The following is a 17,707-nucleotide window of genomic DNA, read 5'->3' as shown; positions in this document are numbered from 1 at the left end:
CTCTGCTACATCTCAAGACAACAGCCTCTGGGTAATGCATATTTCCAAAGCTTCATATCTGCCACATTCAAAAACACATGCAGGCAAGTATTTGAATACCTGTTTTACAAATCAGGAACTTGAGATGCAAAGGATGTGTCCTGATGAGTGGGTACATGCAGGGGCATGCATTTCCCACAGGACAAATAGCAGTGGCACATATTTGTGCCACTGCTATTTGTCTCTGGGCACACCCCTGCATGCACACTCCAGCAGATGGCATATTGCTCTGGGTGGTGTAGGGAAGGCTGAGGCCAGCACCTGTGCTTGCCCCAGCAGCCTTACCTAGGGTCCTGGGGGCCTCCTGGGGCAGCAGCGGTGCTGAGCTGGCCTTTTGGAGCCTGGCCAGCAGCCAGAGCATGGCTCTGCATAGTCAGGCTCTGTTTCTGGTGGCACACGCTGCTGCTGCATGCAACATGCCACTTTTTTAGCAGCAGGTTTTATTTTTACACCAGGATCTCTGGTGTGCCATACTGCAAATTAGCAGCATGGCAAACAGGTCTGGGGCACTGCAAACTTCACGTGCGTGCTCGTTGGGACATGCTCAGAGAGGTTATATGATATGACCATGGTCACACAGAAAAAAAGGGTTACATTAGTAACTCCACTCCAGATTCCTGACTCCCATTCACCCATTTTAGCCAATAGACCACACTCCATTTGTTATAATCATAGGCTACAAAAAACAGCCTTTAAAACATCCATGTGTCTACCATAGTGGTGCTCAAACTTCTGGCTCTGTGGACAGGTTGAGTGGCAGGGGCTCATCCACAGGTTGGATCCAGTGTGGGGTTGGTGCAAGGGGTTGGTCCATAAGTGTCACCAAGCATGCCATCATGTCCTGGATTCCACTGTGGTGCCACCCCATAGGTGGGCCCAGCTGCAAAACAACCGCACAAGCCACACTCAACTCCACATAATAGATTTGGCGACACAGCAACCCCATGTCCTGGCACAATCAGGTGCATGGGGTTACATCATCTGGCCCTCAGGGCTCCCCACAGGTCCAGAAAGTTGGTGGCAGAAGAACAGTGGCAGCATTCATGTTACAGCTCTGGAAACCACCACTCACCTGCTGCTAAATTTCTGGACCTGTGAGAGCCCCACAGGTCACATTCAGCTTGAAGGCCAGAGGTTGAGCACTACTAGTCTAGCATGAATAATGTTGATTTCTTTGTTGCACTAAGGGCATGTAGATCTCATTTCTTTTCCAGGGCTAACCTTCAAGCAGTGTCATTTTTCCTTGCACTGTCTAGGAGCCAAAGATGCAACTAAGAAATAAGCCCGTGGAAGTAAGGAGAAGTGATGTTAACTTTCAACTGTTGTATTCCAATGAATTCCCAGTTTTAGGTCAGGTTTTTGAGTCTGCCACACAGAATCCTGCAAACACAGCTCACATTTCATCTCAATAATTCTGTTATGCTCTCTCACACCTTGTGTTCTCTCTCTCTGGTGAAAAAGCTTTATGGAATAATTCCATCTACTAGTTGGTTATAAGATACTAAGTAGGGCCTTTTAAAAACCTGCCAAAAGATTTTATTCAGTTCAGTAGCCAGGATCTTCAACATAGTCACTAAAAAGTCACTATAGCAACCCCTTTTAGATCTTGTCTATTATACAAGATCAAGTCAGTAGATGATGGAGACACCTGAACATGGAACTACAAACCAGGATCTATCCCAAACAGACAAATCTCCTCCAGGATTGACTTGGTAAATCATGCAGTTTTAGAATCACGTACTGTATATCTTGATCATATAAAATCAAATCACCTATGATAGTACTGGCCTGCTCAATGGTTCAAAATATCTGCCAGGGAAGGGAAGAGAGAGAGATATCAGTCACCTTTCTACAGAGAGAGCTGAAGTCAGTGGAAAGCAGCAAGGGACAGAAAGAAGAGAATGAAAAAGCATCAGAAGAAGAAAAGGTGGAGCTGACAATATATATTAAAAAGGCATAAATATCTACAAGACTTGTCATAAAAAGCAGCACAGAACCCTTTGCTCTTTACACATAAAACAACTACTAACATAATAACAGCTCATGTGAGGAAACACGCAGCATGGCGAGTAAGGCCTGCACAAGGTAGTTCTAATTATTTGTGAAATGACAGTGGAGATTCAGTGACATTCAGCATAATTCCCCCTTGAGAAGCAGATCTACAACCATGTTGCTATCTGCTTCCTAGCATCATTAAAAAAAAAAAGACAGAGCACTAACCTCGGGTCCCCACAGAACATCATAAATCCATTTAAGGTCTGGAGTGCTAGCTTGAATCTACCAGTAAATGTCTGATCCAGTTAAAAGACACATAAAGACTGGAAGCTCCCTGCTGGCTGCATGACATAAGAGATACAAGTGCATACATTTTTTGTCTTTCTAGTTTTGCCACTCATTTAAATGGTTTAAGATCAACTTCCACAAACAATTTATCTATCAGTTCCAATGTCCAACATTGCCCAAGCCAGCTCACCTTGTGCAGCTCTGCCCCTATGAGTACAGAGATATGTAGGTTGAAGGCTAAGTAAGAGAAAAGGACAGTAAGATACAGACAAACATTTTTTTTTGCATCCAAAGCTGAAATGCAGCACTCAGGTTTTGTATTTATGACACCTCTGGGGAACAATGGGCTAGCATATAAAAGCCTACTGGCAGTCACCCATCCTTTAAATTCTTTGTCTAGCTAATCTAAAACTGAATTTAAACTGCCATTTAAAAATGGTTCCAACTGCTTCAACACACCATTTCTAAGTCTTTAAAATCTGCAACATAAATCAGAGGAAAGGTTTTCTTTTGTTTTTTTGCCTTATCGGTAGTCAAACACGTACATTTATTTTCCTTACTTTTTGTGTACTCAACTCCAATGAGCATCAATAAAAACTTACACAAATCTAGAAAAAGCAATTAGTTCAGGGTGGACCAGATTCAGCCCCTATTAGAAATCAATAGAGATTTCCAATGGTTTCAAAGGTGATGAATTCGGCCCCTAATAGGGGACTCCTAATGAGTCTTGGCAAATCCTTATGTTTGTAAATTATTGCATATAGGTCAGCAGTGCTGACCTAGATAGGGTAGGCATTTGAGTACTCCTCAAATTAATCCCAGGAGGCTAAACTAGAGTAATCAGAAGGTAAATCACAATCAACAGGAAGGAACTGTGCAGTGCTTGTCATCTACTTTACAATGATCACACAGCAGCAGAGCAGACAAAACCTCTATTGAGATTTCAGCAACACTATGGATGTGAAGATCCTACTGGGAAACCTTGTGAATTCAAATTCATGACAGCTTCTTCATTCTGCTCCTACCAGTAACTGGCAATAGTCAGCTCTGTACTCTTGGAAACATTAAATGAGCTTGCAGATGTCTCTCCAGAATGTAAGGACCAGCACAAAGGAAAAAAACCCAATGCATTTAAATACAGTCTATACAAGTTCTCAGAATAGTTAAGAACAAATTGAGAGATTCTATCGGCTGCACACATTACGCAACACTAAACCGCTTTCACAAAAACACTCTTTTGGAAGATATCATTGCTTTAGCCATACAGTCTGGGAGATTTTTGTGCCTGCAAACTTTTATTTTGTTTTACACAGAGTTTTGTGGGCTAACTGTTCACCTCAGAGTTCACAGGTCACTTTATTCTGAGGCTCTTAAAGATGATGTCATGGAAAATCAACATTTGTAGCAATGCAAATAGGGTTAGGAAGTACTGGAGTTCAGCACTCATTTTAACAACTTCTGTAGACTGCCTCCAGCCTCTGCCTTCCTTCAGTCAGGTAAAGTGGTGTGTACCATTGATCACAGAACAGAAGTTTAGTAAATGTATTTTTACTGGGTAAAAATCTTTCAGACTGAAAATACAAAATACTGTAAAGAACTGAACTGAATTAGAAAGCTGAACTGCTCAGAGCGGGGGGTGGGGAGAATGGAATGAGAGGAGGTACATGCTGCGGTACTAAAACTAAATGATACCAACCGTAACAGAACAATCAAACCTAACACAGAGAAGGGCACATGCACCCCAGGCAGAATTAACTTGTGTAAGAGTGGAAAAGCCACCTGTTGGCTCCCATGTGGCTCTTCCATTAAAGCAGGGGCAGGCAGGTATTTCAGGCAGAGAGTCACTTACTGAGTTTTGGCAAGCCATCAAGGGCCACATAACAGGCAGCCAGGGGCAGATAAATATTAATTTTCTACATTATTTAGGGGCCCCACGGGCCGGATAGAATGGCCTGGCAGGCCTCATCTGGCCCCTGGGCCACATTTTGCCCACCTCTGCCTTAAGGAGTAAGGTGTTCTCTCCTTTTGTTGTGGTGGTTGATTTTCCAAAACCTTTAGATATCCAGGAGGAGTGGGAATCTCTCAGTGTACTAGGCCATCTCAGTAATACAAGGCATTTTGCTCTACAATCCCATTTTATGACTACTCCTAAAGGAACCAGGATCCTCTGAATTTCCCTTTAGCAAGTTCTCTCTAGGTTTTTCAGCATACAATACAACAAAGCAATTTCCACAAGATAGCATCTAGACTTCTGCAACAGGTTGCTAGCGATTCCTTTCCTCGCCAATTGACTTAGACTTTTCAATTTGAGCTACACTCAAAAACAAGTTGCCATTGCCTGACACCACTTTGTCAAATGACTTTTAGGAAACTTTTTGGTCATTGCAGCATTTGACTTGAGGCTCTCTCTACAGGCTTCAGCACAGTTATATTACAAGGGGTGGGCAACCAGACCCTGCCACTACGGCCACCCAGAGCACAGACCCTGGTGGTTACAGCTCTCCTTCGGTGCTTACAATGCTCATCTTTTCCATGCAGCTTTTCTAAGGCAAATTGTTACAGTGAAGGCCATGAGGAATTTTTTTAGCTCCTTCAAGTGTTTCTGTAAAATAAAAAATGCCTCAGGACTCCCTGAGATATTCCAAACATGATTCCAGGTGAACAAGTGAGGAACTAGGGTGCCCCTCGATAGTTACAGCAAAAGGTCACCCAATAATCAGCTGGCGAAATGCAATTAAGAGCCAAAAGAATTTCACATTACAATATCTAGAAAGAGATGGAGGGTGTTCATTTACAGTAAATATCTCCAATAATCCAACACACTTATCTCCTTCAATTTGATCATTTAAAATTACTTTGTAAGACTAATAGTAAACATCAAAATGCCCAACCCTGGATACTATAAGTTATACAGCAAATACCACTGTGAGGCACCTAAGGGGAAATAGACTTCTGCAGTGCTGAGCAAACCCAGAGAGATCCCATCAACACCACTGCCTACTGAAAGTGCTCGGTACCACTCTTATTGAAGGAGAGGCCTTTTCTGTTTAGGCATCTAAACATGACTTTGCATGTCAAATTTCTGGCATCCATATTCAATAAGCATCGGCTTCTCTTCAAACAGCCTCTGTGGCCAAGAGGTAAATATAATTCCCAAAACTACAGCTTCAACCAAGCTGTAATAGGAACAACCCAGATATTTGGGGGAGGGGGTGGAGGGAGGCATCAGCATTCAGGGATATGAGCACAAGAGCTAAGAGTCACAAACCGGACAGTAGGGACTAGGCAGCAATGCAGGCAGGAACTAGGCAAAGCAAATGAGGAATCAGACAGGAGCCTAACTAGGAAACCTAGAACAAAAAAATTCAAGAGCACTAGGTCCAACCAGAGGGGACTCTTATCTTAGTGAGATCACAGAGCACTGCAAGAGCTGCTACTTACATGCTGCAGACATACCCCATCACTTTAACTGGGGGCAGCTGACAGTAGCCAGTCCCACCCAGGCAATCAGAGCCAACTGAAGGCTTAACAGTCTGCCTTTTTTGTTTTGTTGTTTTTTTTTACACAAGCCCAACTGTTATCAAGGTTGTTATTATGAATCAGGTTTCTGCATGGATTTCCACCATGAACAGGAATCTTGTTATACACTTAAGCATCTCACAACACTCACTTGCAATTTTGTGGTAAACAACATTCTCAAAATACTTGTTTTTACAGTAAAGCTAGGATACACAATATCCTATGTATATCCTATGCCTATACTCTTTCAACACAAGGTCATCATAAGCATGTCCATTCATCTTCCCACTTTATCTACACAGATGAAACTTACTATATTTCCCTTAGTTAGGTGTCCAGATCAAGTAAGGGAAAAGAGACACAGCAGACTGAGATACTACAGTGAAGTTCTTCCTTGTGCAAAGACCAGGGAATTACAAGCAGATGGAGAACGCCAACACACAGCATTCTGACATTTACAGAGTACACAGTGAGCGAGTCTGCACCCACCAGTATAACCCAGCGTTTTCTGTTCCTTCCTAGAGTTCACACATCTTCCATGTCACCAACTGGAAAAGCCTGTGGTGTGTCAACATGCACAACTGCTCCATTTTCTTTCAGAAGTCTTCTCTTGTCCAGGGATGCTGCAAATAATCATAAATACTGCCCAAAAGAGGCAATGCTATGAGAAATGTACATGCCACCTTTCCTCCTGAAACATTCCCAACGCACTTTGCAGACCAAGGAGAGAAGAGGCGAAACAAGATGCTTCTTGAAAACAGTGGAAGTCTATGGAAAGGGAGGTCTAGAGAAGGTTGTGCCAAGTGCATGTATTATTCATGGACACCATTCATATTGTGCCAAAGCAGCTAACCCTGCTCCCCATTTGAATAAGAAGCTGAGACTAGGAACAAAGACTTTTATAGAAGCTGTGTTTAAGGAAGCGGGGGAGTGATTTAGCAGGTTCTCTCTAATAAGTTTCTAAACCATTAACATTATTTGCTCATAGCCTTTTCTTTCAGACTTAGTGCACATAGGAATCTTGACTTCCATACTTCTTCCTGTTATTGGCTGGCTCATCGGAGACAGTCGCAAAGTGAAAGACCTCAATGGAAAGCATATCTTGATAACTGGATGTGACAGTGAGTTTGGACACTCACTGGCTCAGCAACTTGACAGAAAGGGATTTTGCATTATTGCTGCATGCCTAACAGAAAAAGGAAGCCAAGAACTGATAACCCACACATCCCTCTCCTTGATGACTGTGATACTGGACTTAACTGATTCCAGAAGCATCAACTATGTAGTGGCATCTGTCAAAGCAGAGACTGAGGGGCAGGGTAAGTGGTATACTTGCAGATCATAGGAATTGCTAAATATGTGCTTATAATATAGAAAACAGTTCTGCTAGTAACTTTCTGTGACACACCCTGAGCCAGGATTCAGTCAGATGCGCCATTGAAACACACTCCTGAGACATCCTCAGAACTTCTGGGCTGCCCTTTGGACACGGCCCCATCTCTCCTGAGATGCTCCAACAGTCACCTTCCTGACTGGTGGTGCCTCAGCTCTATCTGCCTCACCCAGGTTTTGCCAGCTCTTAGCAGAGGGGAGTTTTCCAGCTAGAGGAATTACAGCTTTGTCCAGTCATATGCTCAGAGATTTTAGGTCCCCTCCTTCTGTAGAAGAGACCTGTATGGTGAAATGCTCTAAAATCACACTTACCTTTAACACTCAGTTAGTTATAAAAGATAAAAGAAATTAGTAACCATACATTGAGAGACATGCAGAGATATAAGAATCAACAAACAAAAGGAAATATCAGAACAATAATCTGCTCTTACTGTGGATCTTAAACCTGGGAATGAAGCTTCTACTCAGCTCAATAGATTAAAAAACAGCTGCTACCTCTGACCTTCCTCTCAGAGTTCCTGCAAATTCTTCTGTCAGCCTATTTCACTCAGTCTAGTAGCCAAGGGACTAAAACACCTAATGCCCAAGAAACTCTAGACAAACACTTGCTGCTATAGCAAAGCTTCAGCATGGTTTCTTATCTGGCCATTTAAATACATTATCTATTGGATTCTTGAGGAGCCCATACTAGGCATATAGCATCCTGCCCCTTGGGCCCAAAGGCCAGGAAGTTGTATGCATAGTTTACTAGACCAGAAGATATGCATCTGTTTACCAGACCAGAAGTCTTTCCTGCTCGATTTATGACCAGAAAGTACTTACATCTTTTCGGACATATCCTTAGGACTCTGTTTTCACTTCTCCAATTATGAGATTTATGAGATTCATAACTCTCCAATTTTGAACTTATGAGAATTATTATCCTTCCCTGAATATCCTAAGTAGTCAGGAATTGGTCTCACTACAGGAATCTTCTTTTAAAGTATAGATTTATCATTTGTCTGGAAAGGCCTGGCTCTTGCCTCAGACCACATTCCCAAGGATCTATTTGACTGGCCATTAAAAACACCCAATGTCGAACACTAATTTTCAGCAATTATTCCTCTCTGGTGCAAAACTCCTTGTTTAGAGTGTAACTCTCAAAAATTATTATATTATGCAATCCTGGCTCTACTATAACATATAAGAAATACATTTATATAAAATACCAGAATGCATCATTTGTATCATCATTAGGATGACAAGGCTAAATACAGCTTGAGCTACCTATCCATAAAAACTACACATGCCATATTATTTAAATTTGAAAAACATGCATGACATTCCATAATCATCTAAAAACACTGTGGGTTTATGACACCTCCCATAATTAGCGCAGAGGAATATTCCTTGTACTGATTAAGACTGTTCATACTTCAGATCTAGAGATCTATCTTAGGAGTTGATTTAGTACCTATCGCTGTATTTCCTATTACCCAAAATGCAATTTCCACTGGGCTTCCCCCTCACAATCTGGGAACGGTTAAGTTTCACTGTAGCTAAAGAACACAGCTTGTAGGAACATTCATTGGAACCAATGAGAACACAACTAACCTTTTTTGGCCGTAAAAATTAGCCAGCCAATTAGAAATACCTAAGGGTAAGATCTTGCTTATTCTTCCTTTGGGAAAGGAAAGGGGTGGTTTTGTCAGTGTGAAAGAGTCAGTAAGAGTCATGTAAAGATCACACTGATTCTAACAGCCCAATGGCACTTCCCCACAGTCATTCTAACTGGTTTCCTATAGCTATTACTACAGAGGTGTTATTTGATGCTAGAGAACACTGCTGATACTGAGTGCATCAGTGAGCTCACTGATGTGACAGAGGTAAAGCACATGCTCCTCAGTACCCAGGAGGAGTGTGTCTAAAATATTATTTGACTGTTGCTATTGACAGAAAATAGGAAAAAGCCAGTTTGGGTTCCCAGACCACAGAATGTATTCTACTATGACAAGGCTCTTCCTTTCTTAACCTCACATTAGCGTTTGAAAGCAAACGCTGAGTGCAGGGTTGTTATTGTGCGTAGGACAAAGACAAAGAAGGAACAGAGCTTAGTATGTGCAGTTGAAGCAGACACCCAGAAAATAACAGCACAGATCAGTGAGAACCAACAGCAAATGCACATGTTTTCCTAATAGGGTTTTCTCCCTTTATTATTATTAATTTATATTTTTATATAATTATTTGCTGACTTTTTAGTACATATATTATAAGGGTCAAGCTAAGTACTGCTCTGAGAGCATTGTGAAAGACAACCAAGGATGCCTCCCCTCAGGGACTTTGCTCCACCTGCCATTTGTGACAAGCACTCTGTTCTCAGCTCTGTCTTCATAGGAGAGGCAACTGCAGCACTCACACGCCCCTTATCCTGTAGCCATCTCTGCCAAGGAATCAACCAGTGAATAAATAAGTCAGCTGCACTATTTTCTCCCTCTTGAAGTAGGCTGCCCTCAGCAGGATTCTGTAAACACGTTAATAATATGGCACTTGTGTATTACTGTTTATCTGTCATTCTCAAAGTCCTTTACAAAAACTAAATAAATATTTTAATGCCCATTTGACAGTTAAGGTAACAGAGATATGTTAGGTCAACATATTTAGAAATGACCATTGATATAATCCCAACTGAAATCATTTCTCCATGAACACTTTACCCGCTATTGGCTTAATATAATCTTTTGAGGCCTTAGGAAGGTGAAAGAAAGTTTGTCAGCTGTAATATATATTCAGGTATTTAGGAAAAACTATCCAGCTACACTCACCTTGTTAGACTGCAAAATTCCTTCTCTGGACTTTTTTGGGGGGGAGGGACGGGGGAGTGATCAATTTTGTTGGACCAACTGTATGGTAACAATAAGGTCAGACAAGCTTTTGAATGCTTGGTCAGACATGCTTCATCAGATCTCAGTGTGAACGCTAGCATTCCTATACCCACCAGCTATATCTCCAAACCCACTCATTGGTGTGATATTGCTGTACACTAGAAGCCATATTTTTGGAGTTCTCCTAGGGCTCATTGGTTTGGTAAACAATGCTGGAAGTCAACACCTGTGGTACCCGCTGACTGGATGCAGATAGAAGATTCCCATACCATTCTTGATGTCAATCTGCTGGGTCTAATTAAAATCACCCTGGAGTTTCTTTCACTTTTGAAAAAGGCCAAAGGAATAGCCAGTGTAATGGGCCGTGCGGCATTTTTTGGTAGTGGCTACTGCTTATCAAATTGGAGTGTGGAAGCCTTCTCTGACGTCTTACCATGAGTCCACATGATTTTGAATCTGGGACTGGATTCCAAATGCTTTAAACTTCACAGGTCTCAACATCTGATTTTGTGGTTCAATCCACAAGAGATTAAGGAAAATCTTTGAAATCCTGGATCTGATCCAAATTTTGGTTCCTTCCTTCAGAGCTTAGAAGTGACCACATCTGGGAGAAGTAATTTGGAGCATAATTCCTTCCTTGTTCTCATTTCTGAACAACAAAAGTCTTTTTGTATAAACACATAGGAGATGCAGCTTTGACTCCAATATTTAGGGTCAAAATCTGGCAAATTTAACACCTTAGATCTTCTGCTGTAGTAGCTCTAGTAAAAGGCGAAAAATGTATACGATCTGAAGAGAAACCAGAGTTACTACACTCCTAATTTAACAGTACCTAGTATACAGGGAAGGGCAGAAGTCTAGCCAGAAAAATCAGAAGAAAATTATGGTAGTGTTGAAGTGATATTGTAGGAATAATGGTCCAGGAAATATAGAAGAGGAAAGAGTTTTTGTGGGTGATATCTTTTATTGGGCCATCGGTGGTTACTGTGATATGCCAAAAAGCTTGTCTAAATCTAATCTCAACCATACAGTTGGGCCAATAAAAGATGCTCACCCACAAAAACTCTTGCCTCTAGAAGAAAATTATGTCACTAAAACTATTATCAAATCCACTATATTCAGAAACCATTCCAGTTACCTGGGACTTTACTGCTCTCTTGTCTTAAAAAAAAATCTGATGATAAATTAACAAAGAAACTGTCCTTTCGTTTATTTTGCTTTGCCATTTTTTAAAGGTTCAGTAGACTGCTCTTCACTTGCACATATAATTCCTTTTGATATGAATGCACTGGCAATTCCATCAGGCAATATATAATATTTAACTATATTTTATAACTGACTCAAGTTCTCTTCTTCATAATTTTTTACTATTTTCCTTTAAGGGTACCTGCAGGGATTTGCTCCCTGACTATTTCAAGATAAAATGATTGCTCTGTGGGTTATGAATAGCTTCAACCAAACCTGTCTTGCTTCTAAGCTCTGCTGTTGCCAATTTTATCTTTGGCCCATTTTTTCCTGCACTGACTGTCCATAATAATCTAAACCCAGGTGAGTCTCAGGAGTAATTAAGCACCTTAGTCAAAGACACTTGAACACAACTCCTGTATATTAAGCTGAAAGGGAACAGATCCTCATTGAAGACAATAGCACATGCAACCACCAGAGGTATGATTCAGGAAGTTGAGATGCTTCTCGATAGGCAGGTATAATTTCTGTTGAAGCCAACTGGGAGCAATTGTGAACATTCATATAAAGGAGCATCTACTCCAGGGACCAAATTAACAGCTAGTGTAAATGAGTTCTATTCCACTGAGTTCTTTGAAAAACACCTGCCTGAGCCAACTCTAAATTTGGTCTCCAGAGGATGCCCCAGGGGCAAAGATACAATTTTCATGCTGATGAAGCTGCCTTGTAATTCAAAATATATATTCTAAACATCTGCTCTTTCCCATCATATTCCAGAAATTAAATTAACCTGCATCACAGGAACATTTAATTAATGAAACCTACAGAGCTTAGGCTTCTAATCAAGTCAAATAAATTTGTGCAGTTGTGTTTTGTTTTCAGATAGATATGGGAGTAGATTTGCTCTCTGTTCCCTAAGCAAACCCACATGGAAAAGACATTATCAAATCTGTTGCTGCATTCAAAGTTCCTTGTAACTAGATTGTCTGCTTCGTGTTGCAGTGGGTATTTTCCTGCAATAGGTTTTAGAAGAAAGCAATAATTTGGACGTTTGAGATATTTATTTTGGCATAACTAAAAATAACATGTCAATATTTGCCATTTAGATGTTCTAAAACTACAGGCTCTCACAATGGTTATATTTAAAGAACACATAATTGTTGCAAGTTCTAGGATGAAAAAGAAATTTTATTTCCTTTCCAGGAGAGACATGCCCCATTTTGGAGTAGAAGTGAGCATTACTGAACCTGTCTTCTTTAAGACTGGTGTGACTAGCTTAGAGGTTATTGAAAGAGATCTATTAAGACTTTGGAACCGACTGTCTTCAGAAGCCAGAGAATCCTATGGAGACATGTACTTTGTTAAGTGTAAGTACAAATACAAAATATAACATTTTTTGCATTTATTCATTTGTTTATATGTTGTCCTTGCCAACAAAGGCTCAGGGTGGCTTAACAATAATAGAACAAAATGTATAACATTAATGTTTTTACTGGGCTTTGTAACTCTAATAATGGACAACCTTTGAAGTATACCTCTCCTCTCGGGTGAAGGACCCATTCTGTTGGTACATACCACAATGATGGAAGGGGCTTACTTGCTGTTATTTCTAGGACAGCCAGTGTCTGGGCCAGTTTACATACAACTCAAAGATATTTTTTCTTTTAAACTTTTATGCCATCCTTGTGCAGGTGGTAAAGAAAGGTTTGTACACATCCACCACACCATCTCCAAAGTTCTGATCAGCAGAACTGCCCCAAGAAGCGAGCAAATTGCTAGTTTTGTCTTTTATCACCATTAATACCTGCATGCTCCTTGACAGTAGGAAGTTTTAAAAATTCTTTAGCTTCCAGGATAGTCTACATTCAACCAGACAAGTCTTCATAATATATCCCTATGCCCCACATCACAGTGCCTTTTCTCTAGGAAGCATTTCCTGAGCTACTCCTGTGCTATACATGATTTCTAGACTTGTGTGAAGTGGCAAGTATTCGCTATGGATTTGGATCCGGCCGATTCGGAGAGCAGTGAATCGATTTGGAGATTTGAATCACTGTCCTGATTCAATTTGGATGAATCAGATCTGAAAGGTTTGACACTGTTTTAGAGATTCGGCCATAGACTAAATAGGTAGCTGGCACAGCTGCCTCCAGCTAGTAAGTCTGGTGGGGTTGGAGGAGGGAAGGGTCATGGGGGGGGATTGGGGCTGGGGCTGGGACAAGCTGTCCAGCTGGGGCGGGAGGGGCACGTTACTTGGGGGGGGGGGGGCAGCGGGATGCGAGCGTGGTTTGCTCTGGGCAGAAGGGGGCAAGTGGCAGCAGGGCAGAGCCCCTGTTCCTAATGCTGCACTGACTGCATCCTGTGCCCTCCCTTCCCCCTCCCCCCACTGGCTGGGCAAGTGGTGGCAGGGCAGAGCAGAGCCCCCGCTCCCAGTACTGATGTGGGTGCAGCAGTGCTGGGAGAGGGAGCTCTGCCCTGCAGCCACTTGCTCCCTTCCGCCCAGAAAGAGTAACATGCCCCCCTGCCCTGTCTGAGCAGCTTGTCCCAGCCCCAATCCCTCCCTCCCCCATGCCCCTTCCCTCTCCCCTTCCCCAACCCCAACAGACTTCCCAGCTGGAGGCAGCTGTGTCAGCTGCCTGTTTAGTCTATGGCCAAATCACTGAATTGGCCAAATCTTTTCCGAAGCTTTTCCAAATCAATTTGGATGCTTTGAATCGATTTGGAGCTTTGAGTATGTCTACACAATCTGCAGCTACACCTTCGGCTACAGTGGGGACATATCTTTCTGTTGTTTTATTTGAGAGTATTGTGTGAACTTTCAGGGGCTTATTTGTCTCTCCTTGCAGATATTAGAGCACAAAGATTATCAATGAAAAGACTATGAGACTCAGATATTTCTAAAGTCATAACATGCATGGAACATGCCTTGATAGCAAAATACCAAAGGACACACTATACAGCTGGATTGGAGGCAAAGTTATTTTGGCTGTCCCTCTCCTATGCACCAACCCTTATATATGACACAATGTTTCACACTCCTGCACCTAGTAAGAAACCAGCCCACAGAGTTCCTATTGACATTTAATATAAAGGACACCGGGACCAAAGCTAGAGTGGTACAGCATTGGTTAGGCCTGTGCGAAGCAGCTAGTATTCACTTCGGATTCAGATTTGGCCGATTGGTTCTTTAAAAAAAACAAAAGCCCTGCACTCACCTGATCCTGCTAGGCTGGGGGAGGGGGTGCCCCACTGACCCCCACTGCCATTCACTGCATGGGGGGCTCTGCCACAAGCCGCCAGAAGCCCCGATGGCTGCTGCAGCATCCGGTGAGTGTGGGGCTTTTTTTTTAAGCACTGGGACGCTGGGGTTGGGCTGGGCAGTCATCGATGGGGCTGGAAGAACAGGCAGGTGTCAGGGGGTGCTCAGGGGAGTTGGGGGAGCAGGCAGGGGATAGGGCCTGGTGGGGGTCCCCCCATGGTGTCTCCCCTTCCCCCCCCCCACTCCCTACTTAGGCACAGAGTCTGAGTCCAGCTCCCTGCAGCAGCAAGTGGGGACTACCCAAATCTCCGAAGCTCTCTGAATCTTTTTCTGAATTTGGACCTTTTTATTGGTCTCCCAATTCAATTTGGAATTGGAGATTTGGCCGCTAAATCGGGCCAAATCTCCTCAGAATTGAATCAGCACCCGAAGCTTCACACAGCCCTATTGGTTATCCTCATCCAAACCAGCCATACTCTTCTTCACCTGTGACTGTTTTATTTCTCCTCAGGAAGCACTTTGATTTTTGTTGAATTTCAGAACTTGGAGATATTCTTCTAACCATGAAATATTTCTAAAAAGCTTCTCTTTGTCATATTCACCATGAATATAGTTGTATTACTTGTATATTGTAACACTTACCTGGAGAAAAGGTTAAGTAATATTCACCAGATTAAAACTTTTGGTTTTTGCTTGCTTAGTAAAGCATCTCTGAATCAGTTGTGCTGTATGCAAATCTATTCAGTATTTAAAAATGGACCAAAGGACAGCTAATTGATTATTTGTGAATTATTTGATGTTGGCATTCAAGGTACAATATTGCTTATCCACTGTATAAACACATTCCATCATGAAGTACTAAATCCATTTCCTATTGAATATAGCAATTTTACTGAATCAAACACATCATTTGCTAAGCTTCATAAACCTATGAACGTGAAAGGGCTTGAACCCAATCAAATAAAAATCACACCCTAGCATTTGCAAATTTTCAAAACATTATAGTTCCAGTATTAAACAACATCCACCTGACAATTCAGCCATCATGTATCAGAGTAAAGATGATACGTAGGTGATTTTAAATGTATGTAACAGAATTGAGACATAGGCTGCTTACAGGCATAAAGAAAACACAACAAAAAAACCCAGTATTTTACTTGAAACTTGGCACAACCCCACACCGAGCCCAGAAGAGGGATCGTGTTAGTTGGACCCAGCTCACCCAACATCTGTATAGACCTGGCACATCAATGGGACTTTTTTGATGCTTTTATCAGCTTTAGATAAAAGTGCCAAAAAGCCCTGCTGAAGCGCCCAATCTATACAGATGTTGCAGAGCTGGGTTTAATTTGCATGCTGCCTCTTCCAGTAAAGCAGTTTTGTTTTTTTGGCACGTCTGTCAGCAGCCATAATTCAAAGCCAATGGGTATTGCACTACCAAACAAATAAGGCAATTTTTTAAATGTCAAAATATTCATTTTAGATCAGTATATTTGCATTCTGTTTGTCCTGAGTGACCATAAAATGGTTTGAAGTTTAAAATGATTTCACCCAGTAGCCATTTCTGAAGTGAAACAGATCAATTAGTCAATATAATACAGCTAATTTTGGAAGTATATGCTGCACAATATGGTAAAATGCCACTTGGAGCTAAATGCCTTTTATACACTATTGTTTTCTCCCTGTTAAGTTCCTGGCCAGGGGCTGACGTTGTAGTGTGCCTGGTGTTCTGAAAATTGAAGGGGTAAAGGTTTTATTTACCAGAGATTTGTGTTGCTGATTAATCATTAATGTCCAGTTCAATTTGTTTACAAAAACATCATAGTGCAGGTCAAAATTTAAAATGAAAAAAAAAACCATTTCATCATGACATGGGTGTGTGTGTAACAGAGATGAATTGTAAAGCATTGCAGACAGATTCTACTTTCCAACATCTTCAGAGAAAGTAAATTCATTTTACATTAATGATAAATACTCACACTGTAATATTTTTGTCTGCCTGATTTGATAACATCACATGCAGTATATATCAGAGAAACTGATTCTACTTAGAGTGTTATTGTTTATTATCTCTGGAGCAGCAGATTATAAGGAGGTGTTGCAATCTTACTGATAGCAGACAGTATTCCAAACCTAAGATTCAGTCCAATGTTCACAAATGCAAGCAGGGATGGTGTTATAAAAGGGAAAAGAATCAGAAAAGAAAGCTGGTAATAAGAGGCTTACAACCCTACCATACTAGGTATTAGAGCTAAATTCCTAATCACTGACTTGGAGGGAAAAGAGGGAGACCTCTATTCCATATCTGTTACTAGGCAAGAGAAAAAGCACTGAATGTGATGCCTGGGAGTCTGTCTGCTACAAAACAAAAAGGAGATTTAACTGTGAGCTAATGTATACATTATACTCAGGGCAATCAACCAGATTCTCCATTTTATTTTGTCTCTGACCTTTTAAAAATATTTTGGAAAAGTATCTGTTACCCATATGAACACTGACTACAGGTTTACTAGTAAATTTTCAACGTGCCTGAAGTCTGGCTGCTTTGTTTGCAAAGTTTACCTTACAAAATGCATGCCTACATTTTTTGGGAGGGGTGCAACAAAATTTCTTTCCGTTTCAAAACAAATCAAATAAAAAAAATTGGGGAATAGATATTTTTTCCTCAAGAAAAGGAAGTGGCTTTCAAGTTCCACTACAAAGAATTGTCTGTTTTATCTTAAACTACTAGGAATTTCTTAAAGCACTGAGGCATTCTAGTTATCAAACTGATTTTTTTATCATTCAGGTCTATACTATATGGATGTTCATCAAATGTCAGATAAATTTCCTTTGTTCTCTGACCATGCACTAAGCAGTGTGCAAACCCTTAAAAGGATATTCTTCTGGATCCATCCCTTCTTTGGGAGCTCAAAAATCCTGGTCAGAAAGACTATAATAGAACAACATAGAAAAATGTTTACAAATCTGGAGCTGCATCCTGACAGTGTAAACTGATATAGGCTAGTTGAAGTCAAAGGAGCTATGCTGATTTACACAAATTGCTAATCTGGCCACTGGTTTTTACAGAGAAAGGAATATATTGAGTGTATATATAAAGAAAAACATTAACTTCTAGTTCTCTAGGCAACTGATTATATAAGCTACATCTGTCTTTTCACACCTGTTT

Source organism: Alligator mississippiensis, chromosome 4, assembly GCF_030867095.1.
Source record: "Alligator mississippiensis isolate rAllMis1 chromosome 4, rAllMis1, whole genome shotgun sequence".
Lineage (NCBI taxonomy): Eukaryota > Metazoa > Chordata > Crocodylia > Alligatoridae > Alligator > Alligator mississippiensis.
The sequence above is the reverse complement of the archived record's forward strand: the minus strand, read 5'-3'. Positions refer to the sequence as shown.